Consider the following 18,481-nt stretch of genomic DNA (forward strand, 5'->3'; position numbering starts at 1 on the left):
CCTCCCTCTGCTCAACCCATACCTGGCTGCTCATCGCAGCTATCATTCCACAACTACTCCCTCTGCTCAACCCTTACCTGGCTGCTATCACAGCTATCATTCATGGAACCCTCTCCTCTGCTCAACCCATACCTGGCTGCTATCAGTGATCATTCCAGACAACCCCTCCCTCTGCTCAACCATACCTGGCTGCTACACAGCTATCATTGCATGACAACCCCCCTCTGCTCAACCAATACCTGGCTGCTATCACAGCTATAATTTAAGCTGACAACCCTCCTTTGCTCAACCTATACCTGGCTGCTACACACAGCTATCATTTCAACTGACAACCTCCCCCCTCTGCTCAACCCATACCTGGCTGCTATCACAGCTATCATTCCTTGACAAACCTCCCTCTGCTCAACCCCACTTTACCTGGCTGCTATCACAGCTATAATTTTAAGCTGACAACACTCCCTTTGATCAACCCATACCTGGCCTGTTATCACAGCTATCATTTCAGCTGACAAGCCTCCCCTCTGCTCAACCCATACCTGGCTGCTTTCACAGCTATCATTCCATGACAACCCTCCCTCTGCTCAACCCATACCTGGCTGCTATCAAAACTATCATTTCAGCTGACAACCCTCCCTCTGCTCAACCCATACCTGACTGCTATCACAGCTATCATCTAAGCTGACAACCCTCCCTCCTGCTCAACCCCATACCTGGCTAATATCACAGCTATCATTTCAGCTGACAACCCCTCCCCCTCTGCTCAACCCATACCTGGCTGCTATCACAGCTATCATTTTTGCTGACACCCTCCCCTTTTGCTCAACCCATACCTGGCTGATATCACAGCTATCATTTCAGCTGACAACCCTCCCCTCTGCTCAACCCATACTTGGCTGCTATCACGGCTATCATTATTGCTGACAACCCTCCTCTGCTCAACCCATACCTTGCTGCTTTCACAGCTATCATTCCATGTCAACTCCCCCTCTCTGCCTCAACCCATACCTGGCTGCTATCACAGCTATCATTTCAGTGACAATCCTCCCTCTGCTCAACACATACCGGACTGCTACCACAGCTATCATTTCAACTGACAACCCCTCCCTCTGCTCAACCCATACCTGGCTGCTACCACAGCTATCATTTCAACTGACAACCCTCCCTCTGCTCAACCACATACCTGGCTGCTATCACAGCTATCATTCCATTACAACCCTCCCTCTGCTCAACCCATACCTGGCTGCTATCACAGCTATCATTCCATGTCAACTCCCCATCTGCTCAACATACCTGGCTGCTATCCACAGCTATCATTCCATGACAACCCTCCCCTCTGCTCAACCCCATACCTGGCTGCTATCACAGCTATCATTCCATACACAACCCTCCATCTGCTCAACCCATACCTGGCTGCTAACACAGCTATCATTCCATGATAACCCTCTCTCTGCTCAACCCATACCTGGCTGCTATCACAGGTATCATTCCATGACAACCATCCCTCTGCTCAACCTATACCTGGCTGCTACTCACAGCTATCATTGCATGACAACCCTCCCTCTGCTCAACCCATACCTGGCTGCTATCACAGCTATAATTTAAGCTGACAACCCTCCCTTTGCTCAACCCATACCTGGCTGATATCACAGCTATCATTTCAGCTGACAACCCTCCCTCTGCTCAACCCATACTTGGCTGCTATCACGGCTATCATTATTGCAGACAACCCTCCCTCTGCTCAACCCATACCTTTGCTGCTTTCACAGCTATCATTCCATGTCAACTCCCCCTCTGCTCAACCCATACCTGGCTGCTCTCCACAGCTACCATTTCAGCTGACAATCCTCCCTCTGCTCAACACATACCGGGCTGCTACCACAGCTATCATTTCAACTGACAACCCTCCCTCTGCTCAACCCATACCTGGCTGCTACCAGCTATCATTTCAACTGACAACCCTCCCTCTGCTCAACACATACCTGGCTGCTATCACAGCTATAATTCCATGACAACCCTCCCTCTGCTCAACCCATACCTGGCTGCTATCACAGCTATCATTCCATAACAACACTCGCCCTCTGCTCAACCCATACCTGGCTGCTATCACAGCTATCATTCCATGACAACCCTCTCTCTGCTCAACCCATGCCTGGCTGCTATCACCCCGGGTATCATTCCATGACAACCCTCCCTCTGCTCAACCCATACCTGGCTGCTACCACAGCTATCATTGCATGACAACCCCCTCTGCTCAACCAATACCTGGCTGCTACTCACAGCTATAATTTAAGCTGACAACCCTCCCCTTTGCTCAACCCATACCTGGCTGCTACCACAGCTATCATTTCAACCTGACAACCTCCCTCTGCTCAACCCATACCTGGCTGCTATCACAGCTATCATTCCTTGACAAACCTCCCTCTGCTCAAACCATACCTGTGCTGCTATCACAGCTATAATTTAAGTGACAACACTCCCTTTGATCAACCCATACCTGGCTGTTATCACAGCTATCATTTCAGCTGACAAGCCCTCCCTCTGCTCAACCCATACCTGGCTGCTTTCACAGCTATCATTCCATGACAACCCTCCTCTGCTCAACCCATACCTGGCTGCTATCAAAACTATCATTTCAGCTGACAACCCTCCCTCTGCTCAACCCATACCTGACTGCTATCACAGCTATCATCTAAGCTGACAACCCTCCCTCTGCTCAACCCATACCTGGCTGCTTTCAAAACTATCATTTCAGCTGACAACCTTTCCTCTGCTCAACCCATACCTGGCTGCTATCACAGCTATCATTCCTTGACAACCCTCCCTCTGCTCAACCCATACCTGGCTGCTATCACAGCTATCATTCCATGACAACCCTCCCTCTGCTCAACCCATACTTGGCTGCTATCACAGCTATCATTCCATGACAACCCTCCCTCTGCTCAACCCATACCTGGCTGCTATCACAGCTACAATTTAAGATGACAACCCTCCCTTTGCTCATCCCATACCTGGCTGTTATCACAGCTATCATTTCAGCTGACAACCCTCCTCTGCTCAATCCATACCTGGCTGCTATCACAGCTATCATTTTTGCTGACAACCCTCCCTCTGCTCAACCCATACCTGGCTGCTATCACAGCTATCATTCCATGTCAACTCCCCCTCTGCTCAACCCATACCTGGCTGCTATCACAGCTATCATTTTTGCTGACAACCTCCCTCTGCTCAATCCATACCTGGCTGCTATCACAGCTATCATTCCATGACAACCTCCCTCTGCTCAACCCATACCTGGCTGCTGTCACAGCTATCATTTCAGCTGACAACCCTCACTCTGCCTCTATCATTATTTGATAAGTGAAGATGTCTATTTTGGTTGTGTTGGCCCCTGCAACATGTTCTCCATGCTTTATTCATACCAGGCCATACGATAAGTCAACCCCCCTCCCGCTATACATGAAATTAGTAAAAACAAAAAATTTTTGAATATTGTTGTATTATCTGTGGTTGTGTTGCCTTCCAACGAACAGAGCTGGGATCCTCCTTATCATAGATATAAAGATCCTGGGGTTCAGATGTAAAGATGCTGGGGTTCAGATGTAAAGATGCTGGGGTTCAGATGTAAAGATGCTGCAGTTTGTAAGTTGACTTTTCATCCTTTTCTCATGTTTCATATTGTTTACATGTTTACATGTTTACATGTTTAATATCAATTGAACATATATACACTACCAGTCAGAAGTCTGGACACACCTACTCATTCAAGGGTTTTTCTTAATTTTAAAATATTTTTACATTGTAGAATAATAGTGAAGACATCAAAACTACAAAATAACACATATGGAATCATGTAGTAACAAAAAAAGTGTTAAACATATCAAAATATATAGCAAATAGCCAATATATATATATATATATATATATATATATATATATATATATATATTTTTATATATGTGTGTGTGTGTGTGTGTGTGTGTGTTGCTGATATCATGAGCTTGAAAATGTCAATATTTTAACATATTGCTGAACATTCAATAAATTAGAATAAAACGTTCAATAAATAGGTAATAACTGCATTGTTCTCTATCCAGTAGTCATCATTAAACCTCTGATTGACTATCCAGTAGTCTATCATTAAACCTCTGATTGACTATCCAGTAGTCTATCATTAAACCTCTGATTGACTATCCAGTAGTCTATCATTAAACCTCTGATTGACTATCCAGTAGTCTATCATTAAACCTCTGATCGACTGTTCAGTAGTCTATCATTAAACCTCGGATTGACTATCCAGTAGTCTATAATTAAACCTCTGATTGACTATCCAGTAGTCTATCATTAAACCTCTGATTGACTATCCAGTAGTCTATCATTAAACCTCTGATTGACTATTCAGTAGTCTATCATTAAACCTCTGATTGACTATCCAGTAGTCTATCATTAAACCCTCGGATTGACTATCCAGTAGTCTATAATTAAACCTCTGATTGACTATCCAGTAGTCTATCATTAAACCTCTGATTGACTATCCAGTAGTCTATCATTAAACCTCTGATCGACTATCCAGTAGTCTATCATCACGCATTGTCTCCGTGCTGCTGTGCTGTTTGTTGCTACTTGGCTACCTGCCGAAACTATTCAACGTTTTACTTTTAATAAACGCTTTAATCAATCTCTGTGTTCAACAAATTTACCAACTTTTTTAGTTTTGTCCTCACTCATCTTTTTTCGTTAAACTTTTTCACCCGGACGTTTTATCCCGAGACAGAAGAGTCATTTTCCTGTCGCGTTTTAGCTGCCAATTTTACTTTATTTTCCATTTTTCCATCGCAACTTTTTTCCCTTATTCAACTTTTTCACTCCGGACGCTTTATCTGGACATGGTTCGCGGTCAACATCTTCAACAGCAGAAGCTAAGTAGTAACATTAACATGATGTCTTCTAATTGCAGTCGCTGTACTCATAATATACAGGAGAACGATCGCCTTACGGCGAGAATAGCTGTGCTACAAGCCCAGCTTCAGACGCAATCGTTAGGCAAGGGTAATTTCAGTGTAGGAAAGGAAGAAACAGCGTCTGTGCCACCAGTAAGTACAGACAGTAACGTTAGTATAAATCCCCCGCACAGTCCCCGCAGCCGGACAACTTTCTCATGGCTTCTGGAGGGAAATACTGTTGGAATGCTCAACCGGTGTCGCTCATTCAGCCGACAGAAACCTTCAACCGGTTTTCCCCATTATGTAGCGAGTCGGAGTCTGAGTCTGAGTCTTCTCTTGTCTCTACTCCTCCCGTTCACGGGGTCTGAGACCTCGAAGGCTCCACCATTAGCTCTGACAAATTGAAAACCCTAGTCATTGGCGACTCCATTACCCCGCAGTATTAGACTTAAAACGAATCACCCAGCGATCATACACTGTTTACCAGGGGGCAGGGCTACCGACGTTAAGGCTAATCTAAAGATGGTGCTAGTTAAAGCTAAAACTGGCGAAGTGTAGAGAGTATAGAGATATTGTTATCCACGTCGGCACCAACGATGTTAGGGATGAAACAGTCAGAGGTCACCAAGTGCAACATAGCTTCCAGTGTGTAAATTAGCTAGAAAGATGTGTCGGCATCGAGTAATTGTCTCTAGCCCCTCCCAGTTAGGGGAAGTGACGAGCTCTACAGCAGAGTCTCAGCACTCAATCGCTGGTTGAAAACTGTTTTCTGCCCCTCCCAAAAGATAACATTTGTGGATAATTGGCCCCTTCTGGGACTCACCCACAAACAGGACCAAGCCTGACCTGCCGAGGAGTGACGGACTCCATCCTAGCTGGAGGGGTGCTCTCTCTTATCTACCAACATAGATAGGGCTCTAACTCCTCTAGCCCCACAGTGAAATAGGGTGCAGGCCAGGCAGCAGGCTGTTAGCCAACCTGCCAGCTTAGTGGAGTCTGCCAATAGCATAGTCAGTGTAGTCAGCTCAGCCATACCCATTGAGACTGTGTCTGTGCCTCGACCTAGGTTGGGCAAAACTAAACATGGCGGTGTTCACCCTAGCAATCTTATTAGGATAAAGACCTCCTCCATTCCTGCCATTATTGAAAGAGATCGTGATACCTCACATCTCAAAATAGGGTTACTTAATGTTAGATCCCTCACTTCAAAGGCAGTCATAGTCAATGAACTAATCACTGATCATAATCTTGATGTGATTGGCCTGACTGAAACATGGCTTAAGCCTGATGAATTTGCTGTGTTAAATGAGGCCTCACCTCCTGGTTACACTAGTGACCATATTCCCGTGCATCCCGCAAGGAATGGAGGTGTTACTAACATTTATCGATAGCAAATTTCAATTTACAAAAAAAATGGCGTTTTCATCTTTTGAGCTTCTAGTCATGAAATCTATGCAGCCTACTCAATCACTTTTTATAGCTACTGTTTACAGGCCTCCTGGGCCATATACAGCGTTCTCTCTGTGTAACGATCCCGCAGTCTGAGTCGGGTCCGGTCTGTGTACTAGTTTTTCTGCTCGTGATCTCCAGTTTTCGAGGGTTCTGGAACGCTCCCTGCCTGGTTGCCGGGCAACGTTGCTAGGCGGGAGCTCTCTTGATTTCGCACCTGCATCCCATCAGCAATCTGCACACCTGGTCCTGATCATCACCCTTCTTAGGCTCTGGCCTAACATCCATTCCCTGCCGGATCGTTAGCCATGAACAGTATGTTTATCAGCGGATCAGTCCTAGAGCTTAGAGCATTAGTTTTGTTGTTTTGCACCTTGTTTGCTGGTTGTATGCTTACCTCCGTTTTGTTCTCCCTACAGTCACTGCGTCCGAACCTTCACCAACCTCTGCCTGATGGTGGCGGCTGCCGAGCCATCATTGGACCAACCACTGCACCCTCTACAACTCATCCACGCCGCCCGCTCTGTTCCCTGGATTATTCAACATCACCCGTGGATCAGTTAAATAAACACTCACCTTGACACCACTTACCTTGTCCTGGTCTGTTTCTGGGTTCTGGCTTAGTAAACCGTGACAGAACGATCCGCCAGTAATGAACCCAGCGGACCTGGACTCTGTTCGCCATGCCATTACCCATCAGGAGAAGATGTTGGGCCATCATAGCACGGAGCTACAGGAGATCGCGTTGGCAGTTCGAACCTTTCTACCGGTCTGACGGAGGTCCAGAACCAGCGCAAGTTTCCGGTGGAGGATCCACTACCGGTTTCACCCATCTCGCCTGCCGCGTCTGGAGCTGTGTCCTTCCGTGAGCCCAAGGTTCCGACGCGGATAAATATGAGGGGGAGCTGGGAAGATGCCGTTCTTTCCTTATGCAGTGTGGGTTAGTGTTCGATCTACAGCCCCTACTCTTATGCTGCACAGACAAGGCTAGGATAGCCTTTGTGATTGAGTTGCTGCGTGGTCGAGCGCTGGAGTGGGCTTCAGCCGTTTGGGAACGACAAGACCCCTGCATGGCTTCATACCAGGGGTTCACGGCCGAGATGAGGAAGCTCTTCGACCATTCCGTCCGAGGGAGGGACGCAGCTAGGCGCCTGTTTTCGCTTCACCAAGGAACTTCGAGCGTGGCCGACTCCGTGATCGAGTTCAAGACGTTGGCTGTGGAGAGTGGGTGGAATGAGGAGTCTCTGCAAGCGGCCTTTTACCAGGGTCTGTCGGAGCAGCTCAAGGATGAGTTGATCTCCTATCCGGAGCCTAGTGACCTGGACAGCTTGGTAGCCTTGTCTATTCGGGTGGATAATCGAGTCCGAGAGCGAAGGAGGGAGAAGCAATGGGGTCCGTCCAATCGATCAGCTTCTCAGGTTCCAGTCGGGTCGGGGATTGGACCAGAATACGTCGATCATCGTCCACCACACAGGATTAGTGGAGAGGTCCTGTCTCCCGATTCTGAACCAATGCAAGTAGGGGCGGCACGGGTTAACCAAGGAGGAACGCCAACTCAGACGTAGGACTAACTGTTGCCTCTACTGTGGTGGTTCGGGACATTACCTCGCCACCTGTTCCCGGCGGTCGTCAAACTGCGCGGCTCGCTAAAGTTGGGAGGACTTTTAGCGAGCCAGTTTCGACCCTCTCAATACCTCTGTCAGACCCCGTTTCCCGGCTACCCTTGTGAACAGGAATCAGAGCTTAGCGATTAACGCTTTTATCGATTCAGGTGCCGATGGAAGCTTTCTTGATGCCGAAGTTGGTGGAACAGCTGGGGCTTTCCAAGGAGCAATTGCCGAAGCCATTGAAGCGACCACTCTGAACGGCAGTAGTCTGGCACGTATCACGATGAGGACTGAACCGGTTAAGATGCTGTTGTCGGGGAATCATTCGGAGATGATTTCATTCTTCATTCTGCCGTCTTCCCATGTTCCTCTGGTCCTTGGATACCCCTGGCTGAAGGAACACAATCCCACGTTCGATTGGGTGGACGGGTAAGGTAACGAGTTGGAGCCTTGATTGTCATGCTAACTGTCTCAAGACTGCCTGTCCCCATTCGGTTCCCAGTCAGGTGATTGAGGCTAAACCCCCAGATTTGTCCCTGGTTCCCGAGACATATCACGATTTGGGGGAAGTGTTCAGTAAGCAGAAGGCTCTGTCACTCCCTCCCCACCGACCATATGATTGTGCCATCAACCTGTTCCTGGAGCTGTCTACCCCAAAGGGAAGGTTATACAGTATCTCCGCCCTGAACGTGAGGCTTTGGAGACCTACATCAAGGAGTCCCTAGCTGCTGGTCTCGTTCGTCCTCGTCATCACCCCCTGGGGCAGGATTCTTCTTTGTGGGTAAGAAGGATGGCTCTCTTCGACCGTGTATTGATTATCGGGGGGTTGAATGACATCACGGTCAAGAACAAGTATCCCCTGCCCTTGATGAGTTCTGCCTTCGACTCCTTACAGGGTGCTACGGTGTTCACCAAGCTAGACCTACGCAATGCGTATCACATGGTCCGGATCAGAGAGGGAGACGAGTGGTTGACGGGTTTCAATACACCGATGGGTCACTTCGAGTATCAGGTGATGCCGTTTGGACTGACCAATGCTCCAGCGGTATTCCAGAGTATGGTGAACGACGTCCTGAGAGATATGATCGGTCTCTTTGTGTTTGTTTACCTGGATGACATTCTGATCTTCTCGAAGGAACCTTCCGACCACGTCCAGCATGTCCGGCAGGTTCTGCAGCGATTGTTGGAGAATCGCCTGTTCGTGAAGGCCGAGAAGTGCGAAGTTTCACGCCCACACGACATCCTTTCTCGGGTACATCATCTCCAGGGGAGAGATTAGGATGGACCAGGAGAAGGTTAGAGCGGTTCTGGAATGGGCCCAGCCCGGTACGAGATTGCAGCTCCAGAGATTTTTGGGGTTTGCGAATTTCTACCGCAGATTCATCCGGGATTACAGCCGTGTGGCCGCTCCGTTAACTGCCTTGACTTCCAGTATCAGGAGCTTCGAAGTGGAATCCGGAGGCGGATCGAAAGCGTTTCTGGATTTGAAGAGGCGATTCACCAACGCACCGATTCTCTCTCAACCGGACACGGCCCGTCAGTTAGTCGTTGAAGTGGAACGCGTCTGATGTGGGAGTTGGCGCCATCCTGTCGCAGCGATGCTCCACGGACAGTAAACTCCATCCCTGCGCCTACTACTCTCGTCGCCTTCGCCTGCGGAGAGGAATTACGATGTGGGTAACCGGGAGCTTCTCGGTGAAACTTGCCTTGGAGGAGTGGCGCCACTGGTTGGAGGGGGCGGAGCAACCGTTTATTGTCTGGACTGACCACAAGAATCTTGCTTACGTGCAATCGGCTAGACGTCTCAACTCCCGTCAGGCCAGGTGGTCGTTGTTTTTCGGACGATTCAATTTTTTCCCTGACGTTCCGACCTGGATCTAAGAACGGCAAGGCGGACGCCTTGTCTCGGATGTTCTCCAAGACGGAGGAGAGTGGGTCCAAGACCGAGACAATTCTCCCCGGAACTGCGTCGTGGGAGCTGTTAGGTGGAAGATTGAGGAGGAGGTGATGGCGGCCCTTCGGACGCAGCCCGGTCCCGGTAACGGTCCACCCGGTCGGTTGTTTGTGCCTGAGTCGGGTTCGTCCTGCGGTCCTCAAATGGTCCCACGCCAGCAAGATGGCTTGTCACCCTGGCGTGGCTCGGACGATGGCGTTTCTTCGCAGAGCGTTTTGGTGGCCTGCCATGGCCGAGGATACTCGGGGTTATGTTGCTGCCTGTCCAGTGTGTGCGCAGAATAAGAGTACCAATCGGCCCAGCTCTGGACTACTTCACCCCCTTCCTATTCCCCGGCGACCATGGTCGCATCCGGCCCTGGACTTTGTCACTGGGTTGCCCGCTTCTGAGGGGAACACGGTCGTTCTGACTATCGTGGACAGATTCAGCAAGTTCGCCCACTTTGTGCCAATTGCCAAGCTTCCCTCTGCCTCGGAGACGTCCGAGATCCTGGTTAGGAGGTTTTCAGGGTCCACGGTTTGCCCAGTGATATCGTTTCCGACCGTGGCCCTCAGTTTACCTCTGCTGTCTGGAAGTCCTTCTGTTTGGCCATTGGAGCTACAGTCAGTCTCACATCTGGTTTTCACCCCCAATCTAATGGTCAGGCGGAGAGAGCCAACCAGAAGATGGAATCCACGCTACGCTGCCTGGCCTCTTCCAACCCCACCTCCTGGGTCTCTCAGTTGCCTTGGGTTGAGTATGCCCACAATACTCTCCCCTACATCTGCCACTGGGATGTCTCCCTTCCAGTGCCTGTATGGCTACCAACCTCCCTTGTTCCCTTCTCAGGAGAAGGGAGCTCTCAGTGCCTTCTGTTCAGGCCCATATTTCGTTGCCACCGGACCTGGCATCGGGCCAGAAAGGCACTCCTTAGAGTTTCGGACCGGTATCAGCTCCAGGCGATCGTCGCCGGATCCCCGCTCCCACCTATACCATCGGAGATAGGGTCTGGTTGGCTACACGGGATCTTCCTTTACGGACTGAGTCTAGGAAGTTGTTACCGAAGTTCATTGGTCCGTTTGTGGTGGAGAAGGTGATCAATCCGGTGGCAGTTCGACTCAAACTCCCGAAGGACGCTCAGAGTCCATCCCACCTTTCATGTCTCCTGCCTCAAGCCTGTTTTCCTCAGTCCTCTGTTGCCTCCTCCGCCTCCTCCTCCTCCTCCTCGGATGATCGGAGGTGGTCCTGCCTACACGGTGCGACGCATCATGGATTCCAGACGGGGGGCCAGGGTTTCCAGTATCTCGTGGACTGGGAGGGGGGTATGGTCCTGAAGAGAGGAGTTGGATTCGCGCGACAGATCCTAGATGCTGACCTCGTTCGTGACTTCTACCGCCTCCATCCTGGCGCTCCGGGAGTCCGCCCGGTGGCGTTCGTCGGAGGGGGGTACTGTAACGATCCCGGCAGTCTGAGTCGGGTCCGGTCTGTGTACTAGTTTTTCTGCTCGTGATCTCCAGTTTCCCGAGGGTTCTGGAACGCTCCCTGCCTGGTTGCCGGGCAACCGTTGCTAGGCGGGAGCTCTCTTGATTTCGCACCTGCATCCCATCAGCAATCTGCACACCTGGTCCTGATCATCACCCTTCTTAGGCTCTGGCCTAACATCCATTCCCTGCTGGATCGTTAGCCATGAACAGTATGTTTATCAGCGGATCAGTCCTAGAGCTTAGAGCATTAGTTTTGTTGTTTTGCACCTTGTTTGCTGGTTGTATGCTTACCTCCGTTTTGTTCTCCCTACAGTCACTCGTCCGGAACCTTCACCCAACCTCTGCCTGATGGTCGGCGGCTGCCGAGCCATCATTGGACCAACCACTGCACCCTCTACAACTCATCCACGCCGCCCGCTCTGTTCCCTGGATTATTCAACATCACCCGTGGATCAGTTAAATAAACACTCACCTTTGACACCACTTACCTTGTCCTGGTCTGCTTCTGGGTTCTGGCTTAGTAAACCGTGACACTCTGAGTTTCCTGAATTCCTATCAGACCTTGTAGTCATAGCAGATCATATTCTAATTTTTGGTGATTTTAATATTCACATGGAGATGTCCACAGACCCACTCCAAAAAGTCTTTCGAGCCATCATCGACTCAGTGGGTTTTGTCCAACATGTCTCTGGACCTACTCACTGCCACAGTCATACTCTGGACCTAGTTTTGTCCCATGGAATAAATGTTGTAGATCTTAATGTTTTTCCACAAAATCCTGGACTATCGGACCACCATTTTATTACGTTTGCAATCGCAACAAATAATCTGCTCAGACCCCAACCAAGGAGCATCAAAAGTCGTGCTATAAATTCTCAGACAACACAAAAATTCCTTGATGCCCTTCCAGACTCCTTCTGCCTACCCAAGGACGTCAGAGGACAAAAATCAGTTAACCACTTAACTGAGGAACTCAATTTAACCTTGCGCAATACCCTAGATGCAGTTGCACCCCTAAAAACGAAAAACATTTGTCATAAGAAACTAGCTCCCTGGTATACAGAAAATACCCGAGCTTTGAAGCAAGCTTCCAGGAAATTGGAACGGAAATGGCGCCACACCAAACTGGAAGTCTTCCGACTAGCTTGGAAAGACAGTACCGTGCAGTACCGAAGAGCCCTCACTGCTGCTCGATCATCCTACTTTTCCAACTTAATCGAGGAAAATAAGAATAATCCAACATTTCTTTTTGATACTGTTGCAAAGCTAACTAAAAAGCAGCATTCCCAAGAGAGGATGGCTTTCACTTCAGCAGTAATAAATTCATGAACTTCTTTGAGGAAAAGATCATGACCATTAGAAAGCAAATTACGGACTCCTCTTTGAATCTGCGTATTCCTCCAGGGCTTAGCTGTCCTGGATCTGCACAGCTCTCGCGAGGGCCTGGGATCGGGAGAGACACTTAAGTGTTTTAGTACTATATCTCTTGACACAATGATGAAAATAATCATGGCCTCTAAACCTTCAAGCTGCATACTGGATCCTATTCCTACTAAACTGCTGAAGGAGCAGCTTCCTGTGCTTGGCCCTCCTATGTTGAACATAATAAACAGCTCTCTATCCACCGGATGTGTACCAAACTCACTAAAAGTGGCAGTGATAAAGCCTCTCTTGAAAAAAGCCAAACCTTGACCCGGAAAATATAAAAAACTATCGGCCTATATCGAATCTTCCATTCCTCTCAAAAATTTTAGAAAAAGCTGTTGCGCAGCAACTCACTGCCTTTCTGAAGACAAACAATGTATACGAAATGCTTCAGTCTGGTTTTAGACCCCATCATAGCACTGAGACTGCACTTGTGAAGGTGGTAAATGACCTTTTAATGGCGTCAGACCGAGGCTCTGCATCTGTCCTCGTGCTACTAGACCTTAGTGCTGCCTTTGACACCATCGATCACCACATTCTTTTGGAGAGACTGGAAACCCAAATTGGTCTACACGGACAAGTTCTGGCCTGGTTTAGATCTTACCTGTCGGAAAGATATCAGTTTGTCTCTGTGAATGGTCTGTCCTCCGACAAATCAACTGTACATTTCGGTGTTCCTCAAGGTTCCGTTTTAGGACCACTATTGTTTTCACTATATATTTTACCTCTTGGGGATGTTATTCGAAAACATAATGTTAACTTTCACTGCTATGCGGATGACACACAGCTGTACATTTCAATGAAACATGGTGAAGCCCCAAAATTGCCCTCGCTAGAAGCCTGTGTTTCAGACATAAGGAAGTGGATGGCTGAAAACTTTTTACTTTTAAACTCGGACAAAACAGAGATGCTTGTTCTAGGTCCCAAGAAACAAAGAGATCTTCTGTTAAATCTGACAATTCATCTTGATGGTTGTAAAGTCGTCTCAAATAAAACTGTGAAGGACCTCGGCGTTACTCTTGACCCTGATCTCTCTTTTGACGAACATATCAAGACTGTTTCAAGGACAGCTTTTTTCCATCTACGTAACATTGCAAAAATCAGAAATTTTCTGTCCAAAAATGATGCAGAAAAATTAATCCATGCATTTGTTACTTCTAGGTTAGACTACTGCAATGCTCTATTTTCCGGCTACCGGATAAAGCACTAAATAAACTTCAGTTAGTGCTAAATACGGCTGCTAGAATCCTGACTAGAACCAAGAAATTTGATCATATTACTCCAGTGCTAGCTTCCCTACACTGGCTTCCTGTTAAGGCAAGGGCTGATTTCAAGGTTTTACTGTTAACCTATAAAGCGTTACATGGGCTTGCTCCTACCTATCTTTCCGAGTTGGTCCTGCCGTACATACCAATAAGTGCGCTACGGTCACAAGACGCAGGCCTCCTAATTGTCCCTAGAATTTCTAAGCAAACAGCGGGAGGCAGGGCTTTCTCCATAGATCTCCATTTTTATGGAACAGTCTGCCTACCCATGTGAGAGACGCAGACTCGGTCTCAACCTTTAAGTCTTTACTGAAGACTTATCTCTTCAGTAGGTCATATGATTGAGTGTAGTCTGGCCCAGGAGTGTGAAGGTGAACGGAAAGGCTCTGGAGCAACGAACAGCCCTTGCTGTCTCTGCCAGGCCGGTTCCCCTCTCCACTGGGGTTCTCTGCCTCTAACCCTGTTGCAGGGGCTGAGTCACTGGCTTGCTGGTGCTCTTTCATGCCGTCCCTGGGAGGGGTGCGTCACTTGAGTGGGTTGAGTTACTGACGTGATCTTCCTGTCTGGGTTGGCGCCCCCCTTGGTTTGTGCTGTGGTGGAGACCTCTGTGGGCTATACTCGGCCTTGTCTCAGGATTGTAAGTTGGTGGTTGAGGATATCCCTCTAGTGGTGCGGGGCTGTGCTTTGGCAGAGTGGGTGGGGTTATATCCTTCCTGTTTGGCCCTGTCCGGGGTTTCTTCGGATGGGGCCACAGTGTCTCCGGACCGCTCCTGTCTCAGCCTCCAGTATTTATGCTGCAGTAGTTTATGTGTCGGGGGGCTGGGGTTAGTTGGTTATACCTGGAGTACTTCTCCTGTCTTATCCAGTGTCCTGTGTGAATTTAAGTATGCTCTCTCTAATTCTCTCGTTCTCTCTTTCTCTCTGAGAACCTGAGCCCTAGGACCATACGTCAGGACTACCGGGCATGATGACACCTTGCTGTCCCCAGTCCGCCTGGCCTTGCTGCTATTCCAGTTTCAACTGTTCTGCCTGCGGTTCCGAAACCCCTACCTGTCCCAGACCTGCTGTTTTCAACTCTTAATGATCGGCTATGAAAAGCCAACTGAGAGACCTGAGCCCTAGGACCATACGTCGGGACTACCGGCCGTGGTGACTCCTTGCTGTCCCCAGTCCGCCTGGCCTTGCTGCTATTCCAGTTTCAACTGTTCTGCCTGCGGTTATGGAACTCCTACCTGTCCCAGACCTGCTGTTTTCAACTCTTAATGATCGGCTATGAAAAGCCAACTGAGATTTATTCTGATTATTATTTGACCATGCTTGTCACTTATGAACATTTTTGAACATCTTGGCATGGTTCTGTTATAATCTTCACCCGGCACAGCCAGAAGAGGACTGGCCACCCTCATAGCCTGGTTCCTCTCTAGGTTTCTTCCTAGGTTTTCGCCTTTCTAGGGAGTTTTTCCTAGCCACCGTGCTTCTACACCTGCATTACTAGCTGTTTGGGGTTTTAGGCTGGGTTTCTGTACAGCACTTCGAGATATTAGCTGATGTAAGAAGGGCTATATAAAATAAAATTGATTGATTGATTGATTAAACCTCTGATTGACTATCCAGTAGTCTATCATTAAACCTCTGATTGACTATTCAGTAGTCTATCATGAAACCTCTGATTGACTATCCAGTAGTCTATCATGAAACCTCTGATTGACTATCCAGTAGTCTATCATTAAACCTCTGATCGACTATTCAGTAGTCTATCATTAAACCTCTGGTTGACTATCCAGTTGTCTATCATTAAACCTCTGATTGACTATCCAGTAGTCTATCATTAAACCTCTGATTGACTATTCAGTAGTCTATCATTAAACCTCTGATTGACTATCCAGTTGTCTATCATTAAACCTCTGATTGACTATCCAGTAGTCTATCATTAAACATCTGATTGACTATCCAGTTGTCTATCATTGAAACCTCTGATTGACTATCCAGTAGTCTATCATGAAACCTCTGATTGACTATCCAGTAGTCTATCATGAAACCTCTGATTGACTATCCAGTAGTCTATCATGAAACCTCTGATTGACTATCCAGTAGTTTATCATGAAACCTCTGATTGACTATCCAGTGGTCTATCATTAAACCTCTCACATGATTGAATAGTTGATATTAATGCACTTTGTTGCTATCTAAGCTAAGTATAATATAATAATAACAATATGCCATTTAGCAGACGCTTTTATCCAAAGCGACTTACAGTCATGTGTACATACATTTTTACGTATGGGTGGTCCCGGGGATCGAACCCACTACCCTGGCGATACAAACGCCATGATCTACCAAATGAGCTACAGAGGTATCTTTAATGACTCCACCCCCCTCCCCTGATTGAATGTTACATTTAGCTGGTCTTATACCTGTGTAGTCACACTGTAAATAATGTTGTAGAAACATGGTGTTACTAGTGTAATAACCTATTATTACACAGATATAAGTAAATAAAAACTTCATGTAAAGTGTTACTTATGTGTGTGGTTTGATTATGGAAGGCAATCTTTCAACAAACTCTCAATGCAATATTGATATTTGTTTATAGCTGACACTAATGTTCAATTATATTAAGATGGTCTGTTCGCTTTGACTCTCTTTGTTTCCACAGAACTGTGAGTGACAAGAACTATCAAACCCAGCTGAACATGTGAGCTACCATTGAGTCTACAACCAGGAACACAGCCTCCCTCCCGTTACCTCCTTACCCCAGAACCCCTATACACATCCAACCTCCAATAACCCGCTGTACCCCGCCAGCTATCCTGCCCAAGGCCAAGGTCAGGGCGAGGCTCCCCGGCCCCTCTTCCCTAAGCAGCGGTCCGTGTGACACCCTGCTATAGCTCCAGCTCTGTAAGAGCCATCGTCATTCCGAAATACATGAAGCTACACCAAGCTTTCCTGTAAGGGTGTGTATGCTATGCCCCTGCACCTTCACCACCGCTCTCTCTCTCTGTCTGTCCTATGAGAGTGAAGATGGAGTGGGCATCCCCTGCTATGATGGAAGTGTCAGTAGTTTGTGGACAAGAAAACCTTGTGTGTTGTGCACTGCATGTTCCACAGAGGATGTCAGTAGGACCCCTGATCTTGTGCTGTTATTGTAGACGACATCTCACTCCACTTCACCTCACCACCCTACTGGGACTCTGTTCTTCACATGAACCTAGCTCTCCTCTCTGTCTTCACCTCACCGCCCTACTGGGTCTCTGTTCTTCACATGAACCTAGCTCTCCTCTCTGTCTTCACCTCACCACCCTACTGGGTCTCTGTTCTTCACATGAACCTAGCTCTCCTCTCTGTCTTCACCTCACCGCCCTACTGGGTTGAATTTTGTCCACCACACAGTCATGGATATTTGTGCTAAATTCCAACCACATTCATTGATTAAGGTAACCCAATTCAACAAATCACACATAAAAAATATTTACTTTGAAAATGTTATGCAATTAAAATAAACAAAAATGCTATGTCCTTATGCGGAAAGTGTGAGTACACCCCTACCTTTACCATAGGTCCTCTGTAGCTCAGCTGGTAGAGCACGGCGCTTGTAACGCCAAGGTAGTGGGTTCGAGCTGACCGAAAGAAATAATATGAAGACATGACTGACATTCGCCAGACAACACCTGTGTAAAGACCACAACTATTGGAACAATATGCTCTGGACAGATTAGTCAACGGTGGAGTTGTTTGGCCGCAATTCCAGACGCCATGTTTGGTGAAAACGAAACACTGTCTTTGAACAGAATAACCTCCTACCAACTGTAAAGCATGGAGGCAGTGGCATTATGGTTTGGGGCTGCTTTGCTGCCTCAGGGCCAACTTGCCATCATTGAGTCAACCATGAAATATATATTGTACCAGAGAATTCTTGAGGAGAATGTGAGGCCATCTGTCAAAAAGCTGAAGCTGAACCAAACATGGATCCTGCAACAGGACAATGATCCAAAACACAAAAGCAAAGCTTCAACAGAATGGCTCAAAAATAAGAAATGGAGGGTTATGGAATGGCCGAGTCAAAGCCCAGATCTCAATCCAGTCTAAATGCTGTGGGAGACTTGAAGCGGGCCATGCAAGAAACCCCTCGAACATGACACAGTTAAAGCAGTACTGTAAAGAAGAGTGGCAAAAATTCCTCCCAGTCGATGTAAGAGACTGATAGACAGTTATAAGAAACATCTACATGAAGTTATTTCAGCCAAAGAGGGCCACACCAGCAATTGAAGCTAGGGGTGCACTTGTTTTTTTCCGCACTATGGAATTGCATTTCTGTAGATTTTTGATAAATAAATGATTGGCAAGTTGAATCTTTCAGTGTCGTTTGTTAAATTAGGTT

The 18,481-nt window shown here is 47.6% G+C and overlaps 1 long non-coding RNA gene across 1 annotated transcript; it reads left to right on the forward strand.

Moving 5' to 3' along the window:
* The first annotated feature begins 3,581 nt into the window (after nucleotides 1–3,581).
* Nucleotides 3,582–18,160, forward strand: LOC121558189. Its single transcript, XR_005998484.1, has 2 exons — nucleotides 3,582–3,639; nucleotides 16,760–18,160. It is a non-coding gene; the product is annotated as an uncharacterized LOC121558189 (long non-coding RNA).
* Nucleotides 18,161–18,481: the final 321 nt, after the last annotated feature.

The sequence above is a fragment of the Coregonus clupeaformis genome, unplaced genomic scaffold, assembly GCF_020615455.1.
Source record: "Coregonus clupeaformis isolate EN_2021a unplaced genomic scaffold, ASM2061545v1 scaf0310, whole genome shotgun sequence".
Taxonomy (NCBI): domain Eukaryota; kingdom Metazoa; phylum Chordata; class Actinopteri; order Salmoniformes; family Salmonidae; genus Coregonus; species Coregonus clupeaformis.